We start from the raw sequence: 14,671 nt of genomic DNA on the forward strand, positions 1-14,671 counted from the left end.
CATGGAGCAGCTTCAGACATGTCACTACTAATGTCCTCAATAGTGTTATCAGGGTCCCCACAAAGTACTGTAAACCTCGTATCCAGGAACAAATGCAAAATTTGGCAATCATCTTACTACTCGAAAACACAGTGATAAATTATTCTTTGATCTTGATCTTCTCATACAAATACATTCTGCTGGGCCTCCGTGAAGGCCGGAGATGTGGAGGCTAATGAAACAGTGCCTCCAGAAGCAACCTGCTCCATAGCTGCTCTCCACATTTTACCTCTGTAACAGATAGATTTGGGGATTTTTTACTATCTCTCATTACAATAGTTCTCAAAGGGAAATAGCCAAACTTTTATCATCATATATGAATGGATAAATAAACTGTGGTCTATTCATACAATGGGATGGGGAACTGGGAATTAACTATTCATGATTGCATGCAACAATACAGGTGAATCTAGCAACCATCACATTAATCTGAAAGCCAGTCAGAACTAGGCATATGAGTGTATGTTTGTACTCCCAGCACTTGGGAGGCTGAACACGACTGCTGAGTGTTTCAAGCCAGCATGAACTACATAGTGAGTTCTATAGAGATCCCATTTCAAAATAAAAAAGGGCCAGCAAGATGGCTTAGGGGGTAAAGGTGCTTGCTGCCAAGCCTGATGACCTGAATTCAGTCCATGGCATCTACACAGTGGAAGGAAAGAAGCCCTCCTGCAAGTTGTCCTGTGACCCCCAAAGGTATACAGTGCCTGTTTGTGCATGTGCTTGTATGCCCACCCACGCCTGCCCCAAAAATTTTAAAAAGAAAAGGAAAGAAAACATGTGTAACAGCAAGCTTACTGAAGGAGACAGTGGCATGACCTTATTAATACCACAATAGGAAAATGCAAGATATATGTGACACCATTAAAAGAAGGACAAATCCTGGGCTCCATGGTAACCTGGATCTGGCAAGTCTCCTGGAGGGTTGTTAGAGCTATCTGGGTCCAAGCATGTAGACAGTGTAGGACTGAGCCATCTCAGGCATTCACCCCGGGGCCTCTTTAGGAGGAAGAAACTGTCCACACAAAAAAAAATGGAAGTGAGATGACAGCTTTAGCTGTCCTCATTTTTTTATATTAACTAGGGAATAAAAGCCCTCAAAAAAATAAGCTAACAGCAGCATGGGAAGTGTCACACTGTCTCTCTCTCTCTCTCTGTCTCTCTGTGTGTGTGTGTGTGTGTGTGTGTGTGTGTGTGTTGCTCACTGAGACGGAGAACTTTTTTTTTTTAAAAAAGTCTCACACATTTCAGGCAGGCCTCAAACTCTCCACATAGTTGACAGTGGCCTTGACTCGTGATCCTCCTGCCTGTACCTCCCACTACTGGGATTACATTCACGTGTGGCCCATGGTCAGTTTATATGGTGTCAGGGCTTTGCGCGTGATAGGCAGGCACTCCTATCCTTAGCTCCTTTCTGGCTATTTTCTTGTTTTTTGCAGGGGGTTTCACTATGCAGCCAGGGTTGGGCTGGAACTGACTGTATTGACCAGACTGGCCTTGAACTTTCAATGTGTGCCACTCTGCCCCATTTGAGTGATCTTTTTCAAGACAAGAGATGTTCGGAGTTAAGATCTTATTGGGCAGGTATGGGCAAGCAGAAGAGGCACTGGTTTAAGCAAAGCTTAAATAACCAGGCCCTGCATTTGCAAGAGCAGACATTGGGGACCACTCCCTTCTGGTTTTCCCCTCTGTTCCACTACCACTTCCTCATCCTCTACCCAACTGCTAACTTCAGAATCTCCCTTGAGCAGAAAGTCTTTTCATCTCTATGCTTTCCTTATACTTGCTTTCTGCTACCATCTCTCCCCCCCAAGACAGGGTTTCTCTGTGTAACAGCCCTATCTGTCCTGCAACTGGTCTAGTAGACCAGGCTGGCCTTGAACTTTTTTTTTTTTTTTTTTTTTTTTGGTTTTTCGAGACAGGGTTTCTCTGTGGTTTTGGAGCCTGTCCTGGAACTCGCTCTTGTAGACCAGGCTGGTCTCGAACTCACAGAGATCCGCCTGCCTCTGCCTCCCGAGTGCTGGGATTAAAGGCGTGCGCCACCACCGCCCGGCTGGCCTTGAACTTAAAGAGATCTGCCTACCTCTGCCCCTGAGTGCTGGAATTGAAGGTGTGTGCCACCACTGTCCAGCTTACCATCTTTCCTGATGTAGTATCTTCAGCAGCAATCTGGTCCACATCAGATTCTTTTCTTTTCCATTTCCAATCCAGAATTCTGTGAGTTCCTGGTGTGCACTAATCCCTGGCAAGATCAACAAGCACCGTTCACCTCAGATGAGGAACTAATGACAGTGGAACAAGTCCACTCAATAGCGTGGTGAACCAATGAGTTTAACTGGGGTTACTCACAGAAGGCTAGGTCCCCAGCAGGAGCACCACTCAAGAAAACATCTCTGTCTCCCATAACTGGTATCTGCCTATTTACTGTCAGGGAAGGAAAGGGTCTTGGGAGTCTCTCACCTCACCTCCATAATGGGAAGTTAATGGGTCCAGTCTTGTGAAAGTCCAGAGTTAATGCTGGCTGCAAAGATAAAAGGACAATGGCCTTGTGGTGCTCAGAGAACAAATGGTCCACAATAGCTCCAAATCCCACGATGTGTTCAAACCTCAGTCCATCACCCCCAAGACCAAACTCACTTTCTTCTTCCCCAGCCTTTCCTAGCCTTTAACTTCACTAACCCCTTGCTTCCTTCTGGGTACTCACATGGGCAGCTCACCCTCCACTCAGCTACCTGCCACCTGGGAGGCCTCCTTCATTCCCTGGTTCTCATCTTCATCCAGCTGGGCACAACATTGCCTTCCTCTTTTCTGTTTGTTGTGTGTATGTATGTGCATCATGGCACACACATACAGCTCATGGGACAACCTGTGGCAGTAGGCTATTTTCTTCTGTTGTGTGAACCTATACTGCATTCATGTCACCAGGCCCTGATTCTAGTCTTTTATGCTCCCTTTCCTCCTCCTCCTACTGACTGCTCTTCAGAACACCCAAATCTTCACATACCATTGCTTTCATTCACACAGCTAAAACAATCAGCTCGCTCAGGAGAAGCCATCATTTCTCTAATGTAAAGTTCCTCTTCCTCTCATTCATCTCTTACGTTCCTTGGCTTCTTTCAAAAGATCCATTTTACTGATATTTATTTATTTGTGAGTGTGTGAAAATGCATGTTTGGCATGACCCCTGCGTGGGCATCAGAGGACAAATGGAGTCAGTTTTCTCCTTCCACCATGTGGCTCTTCAGGTGACCTCAGATGCTTAGGTTTAGTACCAAGCATCTCTACCTGTTGAGCCACCTCACTGACCCAAAAGATTTATTTTAAAATAGTTTTGCATATCCATAGTATATATATTTAAATATTATGAACCAAAATAAACCCTTTTTTTTCAAGCTGAAGAAATGGCTCAGTGAGTAAGAACACTTGCTGTACAAGCATGAGGAACTGAGTTAGATAACAACACCCATGTAAAAAGCTGGGTGTGGTTGTGCCCTCCTTAACCCCAGGTTTGTGAAGGGTGGAAAACAGGAGGGTCACTGGAGCTTGCCAGCCTAGCTCCACGCTCGGTGGCAGGACCTGTCCTGAAAGAAGAAGAGAGAGACTTACAGAGAAGGGTGCCCAGCGTCCTGCTGGGGCCTTCATGGACACACTCATAGCATGTACACACATGAACACGCTCAGAGTTTCCTGCAAAATACCGGGCACAGGGCTCATACTCACAATCCCAGCACTGGAAAGGCAGCAGTAGGAAAAGGGCCCCACGTCCAAGTCCAGCCTGGGCTACCGAGTGAGTTCCAGCCCAACCTGAGCAATAGTGTGAGACGCTGCCTCAAAAAGTAAGTTAAAAAATTCAAACATTCTAGAAAAGTACCAAACAACAATAGCAGAAGCAAAACTTCTCTTTTCAGGGCTGGAGAGATGAGTGTGTTCGCTGCTCCTGCAGAGACCTGAGTTCAGTCGCCATCCCCACATTAGGCAGATCACAGCCTCCTGGACTCCAGTTCCAGGTGATCTGACACCCTCTTTTTACCTCCTATAGATATCTACTTGCACACAAAGTCATACAGACACACACACACACACTTAATAAATAATAAAATTTTAACACAAACCCAGGCACATGATTTTGACATATTTTGCCAGCTTTTCTTTAGCAAACTCAGTGGCAGAATTGCTGAATCACAAATGTAAGTGCCCCAGTGTTGACAGACATTGCTAAATGCCCCTACCGAAGGGGTGGCTGTGTTTATACTGGCAGCACTAGCTCACAAGATTGCCTGTTTCTGGCATTCCCACAAACACGGGCATTACCAGCACTGGTTTGCTTTCCATCTTCCCTTGCATCTCTGTAAGTGTGGCTGATCTGAGACAAGGTCTCTCGAGCCCAGCTCACCACAGAGCCAAGGACGACCTTGAACTCCAGATCTTCCTGCCTCTAGGTACCAAGGTACTGGGATTACAAGTGTGTGCACCACGGCAGTCTTTTGTGTGCGGGTGTGTAATTGGAGATGGAATCTGCAGCCTTGCACTAGGCAAGGACCCTCAGCTACATCCCAGCTATGTTTCTTTCTTTTTCTCTCGTGTATAAGAGTTTTGCTTATGTATATGTGCGATATGTGTATGCCTGGTGCCTCAAGGGATCTGAAGATAGCTCTGGATCCCTAGAACTGGAGTTATAGAGGTTTATAAGATACTATGTGGGTGCCAGGAACCAAACCTGGGCCCAGTGCTTTTAACAAACGCATCATCTCTCTATCCTTTAGGAGAACCCTTTTCTCTGATCCTCAGGTTTCTACTTTCCAAATGCTGAGATTGCAGTACACTCCATCACCTAGATTGAGAAGTTATTTTTCTTTCTTCTTTTTTCTTTCCTTTTCCTTCCTTCCTTCCTTCCTTCCTTTCTTTCTTTTCTTTCTTTTTTTGAGCCATCTTCACTACATAGACCCAACTAGCCTTGAACTCACAGAGATTTGCCTGCCTCTGCCTCTGTCTTCCTAGTGTTGGGATTAAAGGCATGTGCTGGCTATACCCAGTCAGTTTGTTTTTACTTTTAAAATTTGTGTTTATTTTGTGGTGAATGAGGGGCATGTGCATGCCACAGTTCATGTATGGAGGTTGGGGACAATTACAAGAATCCATTCTTTCCTTCCACCCTATGGGTCCTGGGGACTGATCTCAAGTCGTCAGACTTGGTGGCAAGCACCTTTACCTGCTGAGCCATCTTGTTGGTTTAGTAATTTTTTTTAATGTAGTCTGGATCGTTTTTCCTAGCCATAGGAGACAGTACCTGTGGGATTTAAGTTTTGGAGTCTGTAGTCCGTTCACAGAGCCCAAGTTCCCTTTTCATAGGAAGGAGCTGCATGATGAAGCAGGCAAACTTACAGGCCATTTCCTGACCCAGAAAAGGAATTAGCACAGCAAAAGAACAAGGTTCTCTTATCTCCTGCAGGCTCATCCTCTGTAGTCCAGACTAGATCTAAACGGGTCATCTGCACACTTAAATGACCTCTTCCTTTGCAAACAGGGACTTGGCAGTTATATACTTACTTTAAATCAAAACTTTGAACTGAGGGCTACTATGTCACAGTATTGACATTAAATGAGTCATTTAATGTCTTTAGTATTAGTATTTAGGTCATTAAGATGAGCAAGGAAGAAGCTTTCATTTTGCCGAGAATCTTAGTGTGTGCAGAATTTCTCCGGTGACTATGACACTGCTGGAGTTCTGGGCACTTGGCTCATAAAAGGGTTGGGTTACAAAGGGGCCACTCACAGGAGCACACAGCGCTTCTGCCACTTTTACTCGGGGCCAGTGATACGAAACCATCTGCCAAGTGGTCCATATCTCACAGAAATATCCACCACATTTTAGCAGACCTCTTCCAGACAGCAGAGGGGAGGGCATCCAAACTCCCAGGGAAACCTGAGCAGGTCTGATTTTCCACATCTGAACAAATCCTTTGCTCCAGTCCTTGGCCACAATTCACTAAGCAGCAGATCTACTAGGAGTACCAAGGGGCTGCCTTTTTAGTCTCTAGACGAGGAAGCCTACAACCATTACTGCAGAAGTCTTGCTCGTGTACAACACTGTCTGCCTGAACTCCCACTTGCTGATAGAGGAGCACATCTCTTCCTGACAGTCAAGGTCGTATCAAGTAGCCCAGTGCCCCCAGCCCATGGTAGGAGCATTGCCAAACTACAGGCAGGAATTAAAGAGTAAGCATGCAGACCAGCACTTTTGCTTCATTGCTGCCGTGATCAGAGAATACCTAGACAAGCTTCAACCTGTGAAAGCTGTTAGTTATCAGAGTCATTGGTTTTCTTAACTCTTCAACTAGGCATGTCCAGCTACAGCCTGATGGGAGCTGCATGCAGCTGCCTAAGACCAGGGATAGATGAGATCTGGGAGGCTGGGAAAGAACAGCAGTCTCTGCTTACAATAGATAGCTATGAGAGCTAAGGCTGAGAGGGGTAAGTCCAGATGATAATGAAAAAAAAAAATCTCATCCTATTCCAACACTCATACCAATGGATCAAGTTAAAACAGCCATGGTTCTAGACAATGACAAACAGCTGGACTAAACTGCAATCAAATGGTGTCATCGCACCTGTAAGAGTCACTGGGTGGTGAGAGTTAGGCTTTGGTCACAGCAGATGAAACTCAAACCAGAGCTTCGTGCCATTGCTGCCTATTCCTATCTATCTATCTATCTATCTATCTATCTATCTATCTATCTATCTATCTATCATCTTATATCTGTCTTATTATTGGTCAAAGAGCAGGATAATCTGGAGACAGACTCACAAATCACCTTCTCAGTCCTTGGAGGTTGTGGAAATCAAATACAATGAAAAACGTGAAAGAGAAGAATATTCATGTTTTCTTCTGGGAATGGGAGATTTTCCTCAAATTCAGACACCACTGTTTTTTTTGCTGCTTTGATGGTTCCTTTCTGTCATCATCAGGTAACTGTCAGCTGCTGTAGTCCGGGGACGAAGTGCCATTTAATATGCAGATGAGATTATAATGAAGCTAGCTGGTGTTATTTAAACAAAACATGTCTCTGAGAGCTTCGTGTATTTGAACACTTGATCCCTAGCTGGTGGTGGTATTTGGAGAGGTTATAGAACCTTCAGGAGGTGCAGCCTTGCTGGAGGAAGCACCTCACTGGGGTGAGCTTTGAAGGATCTATAGCATCTCCCTACTTCTGGTTTGTTCACTCTGCTTCCTGTGAGTGACAGAAATGTAATCTCTCAGTTTTTTGCTCCTGCTGCCATGTCTTCCTTGACATTACGGACATCCAATCCCTGGAGCCATAAGCTAAAATAAACTCATCCTTATGTTGCTTTTGGTCATGATATTTCCTTACAACAACAGAAAGATAACTGTAACAATGGGGGGGGGGTCACCTGGCTGCTATCTTAGATGCAACCGGTTTTGGCAATCCCACCTGCTCAGGAACTTAAAATCAACAGACATCCTCGAAGTAACAGTAGAGTTGGGTAGAAATTTGGCTATTACACATGGGCAGCACAACGGGCTACAAGTGCACATTCTGACCAGTTGTGTGGTTTACAACTATAATCCTAGTTATACAGGAGGTTGAGGCAGGAGAATTGTAAGACCTAAGCCAGCCTGGAAAACTTATGGAAACTTTGACTCAAAAAAAAAAAAGTCTGTATCTATCTATCTATCTATCTATCTATCTATCTATCTATCTATCATCTATCTATCTATCTATCTATCATCTATCTATCTATCTATCTATCATCTATCTATATATCTATCTATCATCTATCTATCTATCTATCATCTATCTATCTATCTATCATCTATCTATCTATCTATCATCTATCTATCTATCTATCATCTATCTATCTATCTATCTATCTATCATCTATCTATCTATCTATCATCTATCTATCTATCTGTTATCTATCATCTATCTATCTATCTATCATCTATCTATCTATCATCTATCTATCATCTATCTATCTATCATCTATCTATCATCTATCTATCTATCATCTATCTATCATCCTATCTATCTATCTATCTATCTATCTATCTATCTATCTATCTATCTATCTATCTATGGGATTAGAAAGATAGATACCAGTATGAGAATGTTTACCTAGCTTCAAACCCAGGATTCATTCCTAGCAATAAATAAATAAATAAAAACACAAAAGAGTGGAGGGCTGAGGAGGGGTGGGAGAGAGATTGATTGATTCTGAGTTGGGTGTGATGACACAAACCTGTAATTCCAGCACTTGGGAAGCAGTCAGGAGGCTCATGTATTCACAACCAGGCTGAGCTACAAGGGAAGACCCTGTTATTATTGTCCATAATAATAATAATAAAGGTATATTCCGAGGCTCTATGGGATTAGGTGAGAGCTTGAACATATGGATTTCAAGGGCACCCAGTTTTAGCTCAGAACAGCTACCAGCGGGTAAGGAACAAAATGTTTTAAAAATGTGATTTTTGAAAAAAATCAAGTTCTCTATAGCTGAGGCTGGTCTCAAACAGCACCTCTTCCTCAAAGGACTGGGATTGCCTGTGAGAGACCACAAGTGCCTGGTTCCCACCGCCAGTTTTTCCCTTCAGTTTTCTTGTCTATTACCTTGTACCTACCTCTCTACATCACTGTGTTGCGGGTGTTAGCGAGAAACCTCAGAAACAGAGACCAGATTGAAACCATACCTGGTGTTGCCAGGTTCTTGTCAAAGAAAGAATTCAGAGATGAAAGCAAGTAAGAGGGGGAGAGGAAGATTTCAGAGCATATTCAAGAGGAAGTCCAGACTTCTCCCTACAAAATACTAGCTGGTATATTTTTCTAAAAGAAAATGAGGAATCAGGCAGGGTGGCACCCACCTGTGATCTCAATACTTGGGAGGTGGAAACAAGAGGAACAGGAATGTGAGGGCAGCCTGGGTTACATGAGAACCCTGTCTGAGCACAAAGACATACAGAGAGAAGAGGGCACTGGGTGGAGAGGGAGAAGAGAGAGAGAGAAGGGAGGGAGGTGGATAGGGAGGGAGAGAAAGGGAGAGAGGGGGGGAGAGGGGGAGAGGGAGAGAGAGGGAGAGAGAGGGAGAGAGAGGGAGAGAGAGGGAGAGAGAGGGAGAGAGAGGGAGAGAGATTATCTCTGGGTTGTATCTAGAGAAAAAGTTACAGAATTGTTAAGAGAAAACAGCCAGGCTGGCAGCTCAAGCCTGATATCTCAGCTACTCAGGGTCAGGAGGACAGAAAGCTCAAGGCCTCCCAGGGTTGCAGAGCAGGTTCAATGCTGGACTAGATTACAAACAGTAACTGCTACAAAGGAACTGGGGATACAGCTCCGTGGTAGAGCACTCGCATGTTCAATGACATGTTCAATCCTCTAGTGTTGAAGAGAGAAACCATACCACGTTTCCGTGAACAGTAAAGTGTGTGACGATGAAATATTCCTATTTCAAAAATATGACGTATTTATTGTTTGACTATAAAAAGATCTCATCAATCTAGATATCAGATCTTTGACCCAGGCTCATGTCCCCATCTGCTGAGTTGATGCCTGACTGGGATGAAGCACATGCCAATTTTTTCATCTATAAAACAGGAGGAGAAATAACTAGCAACTGCCCATTAGAGCTGTTGTAAGGTGCAGCCATTACAGCAATGCTCACCCAAGTAAACTGCAGCTTCAGCCTCGTTATCTCCTTCAGGGTCTTCTCACTGTACCACATGCATTTTTCCTATCCTTCACGTTAAGAATCAAGAGACAAAACAGAGAAAAATACAAAATGACTTTAAAAGTGAGGAAAGTGGGTCAGCAAGATGGCTCAGTAGGCAGAGGTGCTTGTTGCCAAGTCTTACGATCTGCATCCGATCCCTGGTAGAGCCCAAACTCCCAAAAGTTGTCCTCTGACCTCATACACACACCCACAAATGTACACACATAAACACACACTTAAAAATTTTATAAATGGGGGAATTTATATCCTTGTTTCTGATCCTGTTAGAGCTAGCTTGCTTCTGAAGGTACCTGACTAAAAGACAGGCACCCTTCTGGAGACATCTGGTATAGATTCCTTTCTCCCTGGCAGGTCCTTACACAGAAGGCTCGCAGCCTCAGGCTTTCTGGCATTTCAGCTTCAGTTGCCCAGTCTGTCACCTGGTGATCCCCACATACTCACTGTTGTTCTTGCACCCTGTTCCCCTGTGCTGAGTCAGCAGCCATGGCTGGGTTGGTTGGTTTGTTTGAAACAGAGTCTCTTGCAGCCCAGGCTCATCTTAAGCTCACTATGGCTGAAGGCTGGCCTGGAACTCTCGACCGTCCTGTCTACCTTCATCCCAAGTGCTGGAATGACAAGTGTGTGCTGCATGACGAGCTTTTTTGTTTTCCTTTTGGGGAGCCAGTGTGATGGCTATCCTTGATTGTCAATTCGACTACATCTGAAATGAACTAAACCCCAAGATGCTAGGTACACCCGTGAGGGATTTTCTTCTCAATTCAATCATTTGAGGTGGGAAGATCTAGCTTAAATCTGGGTCACCCCTTCTAGTGACCAATATAGTGGCAGCACATGGAAAAAGGAAGCTCTTGCTACTTGACTGCAGGGCCACATCTTCTGGTGGCAGCCCATATAAGGGACACAGAAGAAGTAAGCTCTTGCTCCTCGCCTGCTTGCCCTCACTAGTTCATCCCTTCCGCTGGCTTTAGAGACTACTTCTTTGGGATTCCGACACATACTGAACGCCAGCTGAGACATCCAGCCTCATGGGCCAAACAACTACTGGATTCTTGGACTTTCCCTCAGCAGACAGCCATGGCTGCAATCATTGGACCACAGCCTGTAAGCCACTAATAAATTTCGTGTGTGTGTGTGTGTGTGTGTGTGTGTGTGTGTACATATACACACACACACAAACTGGATTCTCCAGCTTGGGTGGGGGTGTTCCAGACCCCTGCTCTCAGCACACCACACAACAGCTCCCTGGAGCTGACTCATTCCATACTCCACCCCTGAGAAAGCCCACCAGCAGCAACTCCAACTCCCCAGCTGCCTGGGACCACACCGATCAGCTATCTAAGACCTGATCAGCCTTCCTGCTAGCTACCCAGAAGTGCTCTGCTTTGCACTGCCCTATTTATTAATTTTGTTTGATTTGGCTTATTGCATTGGTGGAGGAACCCAGCAACCAGGGATCCAATAATTATCATGTATATTCATTCTATCAGTTCTTTTCTCTATAGAACCCTAATCTGGACAGTATCTTGTTCTGTAGCACTGGTTAGCCTTGAACCTGAAGCAATCTTCCTGCTTCAGCCCTGGAGTGCTGGGATTACAGTGCCCAGCTCGACACATACATGTGCCAGGTAAATGTCTTCTCTCACTTTCCAGAACTCTCTCCCAGAAGCTCTGATATGACTCATAAGACCTGGGTTGTTCTATTTGCCGAATGGGTAACAAACACCAGTTTCCAGCCCTGTCTTTGAAAGCGTCCATAAGTCTCCCTGATACATTAAGATTCTCTGGGTTGAGAAATATGGAGCCTTCAGGCAGTGATTCAAATTTTCCCTCTGTGCTTTATAACAATTCAAATTCAACACATCTCATTAGTGCTAAATATGACTTAAACCAATAACTTCTGCTTTATTTTGCCCTCAGGGCACTAATTATGAAATCAGAAATCTCATCCTCCCTCCAGAACAGGATGGCCATGTGCCTCTCTGTTAGCTAAGGGCTCTCCATTTTATTAATTGTAAAGCTGGTCCCAAAGCCAAGGCAGGATCCCTTTCCATTGGTCTGGTTGGGTCTCCAAGGTTCATGTCCCTACTTGGTGTTCCTTTCCCCCTTTAGACACTCTCCAGCATCCTGTGAGCTGCATTCAGAGCGAGGCTTCAGCAAACAGACCCCTTATTACCATGGAGGTTATGCACCAAACTGGAATTGGAGCCATCCATCAACTAATCATCGAGTCTGCAATTTCAAAGAGCACTTAGCAGCTGAGTAAAGATTGAACCCTGTGAGAAATCTTTGGAGGTGAATGAAGGCTTCATCTAGGAAGTAGAAGCTGAGCTGGGAGGCACGGAAAGGGGGTGCCAGGCACCACCATTTTTAAGAGTCTGGAGTAGGAAGAGAACCAGGACTGTCTCCATGTCAGTACCTGCCAATCTTAACAGTTGTTCTCATAAATATTTACAGAAGAAAAGAACGGACAACGTGAATAACATAAGATGAAACTGTGTCCTTGTTCTGATGCATCAGTTGATGACTTGAACTGTTATATCACTCCATCTTTAAAGAGGGTATGCTCGGCGTTAGCCAAGCATGGTGGAACACACCTGAAGTTTTCTCTCTCGAGAGGTTGAGGCAGGGCAGGCTTGTCATAAATTCTAGGCCAGTCTGGGCTACACAGTGAGTTCCAGGCCAACACAGGCTGCAGAGTGAGACCCTGTCTCAAAAAACAAAACAGAATATGTAGAGAATTTCAGCTTTTGTCCCACCAACAAGTAGACACCTGTAAAAGATCATTCACTGCTTTTGCAGTACCTGTTAGAGGCCGGGCAGTGGTGGCACACACTTTTAATCCCAGCACTTGGGAGGGTGAGCAGGCAGATCTCTGTGAGTTCAAGGCCAGCCTGGTCTACAAAGTTCCAGGGCAGTTATACAGAGAAACCCTGTTTCAAAAAACAAAAATTCTTGTTATATGTTAGACACTGTGCTAAAAATTTCCTACTGTTAACCCAACTTTCCAGGCTAAAGACGAGGTGTAGAGGTTGCTTATTCTGTAAGCATGACCAAAGCCATAGCTGGAAGGCCCCTATGTTGACCTATGAGCAAGACGGAGTTAATAGTGTACAACTGAGTCTAATCCTCTTGGCAGGATGAGCCAGGTGTAGAGCCGGGCGCAAAGGAGGATCAGAATGCAATGAGCTAATCTCTGAATGCAATCCCCTTCCTCTGCCTCCCTATTAATGAACTTTTTAATTATCTTCTGGCTTCCATATAGATTATTTCTGCCAGAAGATAATGCACTGACCAGTCTACCTAGGCATGTTGGACTAGCTGGCAATTTTATTACTCATTGTGAGGTGAGTTATTCTTCATGGCTGAACCCTCTCTTTAGTCCCTAAAGCAAGTAAAAATTAAGAAAGTCTTGACTGCTTTCCCATGAGAAGCTAGTTTGAAAAATAAAACAACAAATAAGAAGCAACTATTGTCTCTTTTGTGACTTGTCTCTTGGATGTGGACATGAGCCTGTTTCCCTAGCTTCTTTGTTGAGGCTCCCAGCACAGCCCAAGAGCTTCCTTTGTTTCCCACGGTGCCTTTCTCAAACTCCCACCTTTCCACTGGCACACACCCTACAAGGAAAGGCTCCTTGCTATTCACAATGTACCTAATTTTCTGAGCCGCCAGCAGCTGGAGGCTGTTGTTCAGCTTCACAGTATCAAGAGCATCCTTATGATAGGAGCAGGCTGTTCCCTAACATTCTAAAAAGCTGTGTTCTTCACAAACGATAGATCTCACAGCCACCATTACAGCTCCAGGCTTGCCCTAAGGCTGGTCCAGCAGAGTGTGACACTGGTCTCACAGTGGCTCTCTGCCTGCAGTCAGCTCCCGACTCCATTCTTTGTTGGCGTATGTTTTATTTCACTGTTTCCTTTTAATTCCTTTCATGGGAAAAACTGAGACAACTGCAAAGGTTTGAAAGGGAAAGTGTTCTGAAATCGAGGCCATTTGACCTTGACAAGAGACCGAAAACATATTTGAAGGCTTGGATGGCGCCCTCCCCAACACACACACACTCCTTCCATATTCTCCCGAAAAAGATTGATTCAACATTCATTTTTCCCTCAGAAGCATGGAAAACCAAGCCGAGCAAGGTCAGACTTAGGACACAAGAGGCTCTAGACTCCGAGGGTCCACGAAGCAAGGCGAGGGGGGAGGGGAGGCTGGCAAGTGGCAATTGTTTAAAAAACAATACAGCATTCCCGTTAGTCGGCTTTATAGCCATTTCACCAGAGCAGTAAGTTATTCGAGAAATGACTAACAGCTGGGCCGGAGCCCCTTGGAATCTCTCGTCCCCCGCAAGGAACCGCGTAGGATGATGAAGGGCCGTGCACGGCCGCCTCCCAGGCCAGCCAACATGGCCACCTTCACATGGCGGAGAGCCACGCGGCGCCCGTGCACGAGGTGGGGAACGGCGCGGGTGGCGTGAGAGACCCTCGGCTAGAGTCACAGCACAAAACGGCCGCCATCCCCGCAGCCGCCGCTGGGGGGCGCGCGCACCGGCCTACCTCCGCGGGCAACGGTCGGAAGAGATGTACCATGTCCCCGCAGAGGGGAGACCGTCTTTCCTCCGGCGTGCAAGCCGGGAGGGACTAAAAGCCCGGCCTGCTCAGGGACTCACGTCTCCATTTACCTCACGCCGCTAAGATGACGAACTCCTGGCAGGAGGCGCCGTTGACTCCGCTCTCCCCCCCGTCGGCAGAATGGCCTCGCCCGTGCCCAGCGCGGCGCCCCAACCCGCCAATCTCCCCCCCCCACCTCTCCGCCCGCCGGTGGCGCATTGGCGCGCGACGCCGAGGGGCGGGGCCTGAGCCGGGCGCGCGCGGGCGCTGCTCTATAAATACGGGGC

General features: G+C 45.8%; 1 long non-coding RNA gene across 4 annotated transcripts in view; it reads right to left on the reverse strand.

The window, feature by feature from the left end:
• LOC142856405 (uncharacterized) overlaps window positions 1-14,559 on the reverse strand; it is a 56,728-nt gene extending 42,169 nt beyond the window's left edge. The window contains exons 1-4 of one of the 4 annotated variants that reach the window (XR_012911639.1): window positions 14,456-14,551; window positions 9,712-9,785; window positions 2,500-2,560; window positions 2,176-2,281 (exon numbers count right to left, since the gene is read on the reverse strand). This is a non-coding gene — a long non-coding RNA (uncharacterized LOC142856405). Of the gene's footprint in view, window positions 1-2,175; window positions 2,282-2,388; window positions 2,561-8,298; window positions 8,358-9,711; window positions 9,786-14,455 lie in introns of those variants that run through there. The other 3 variants (XR_012911638.1, XR_012911640.1, XR_012911641.1) reach the window with 3 other exon arrangements.
• Window positions 14,560-14,671: the final 112 nt, after the last annotated feature.

The sequence above is a fragment of the Microtus pennsylvanicus genome, chromosome 8 (assembly GCF_037038515.1).
Source record: "Microtus pennsylvanicus isolate mMicPen1 chromosome 8, mMicPen1.hap1, whole genome shotgun sequence".
In the NCBI taxonomy this organism is placed as follows: Eukaryota; Metazoa; Chordata; class Mammalia; order Rodentia; family Cricetidae; genus Microtus; species Microtus pennsylvanicus.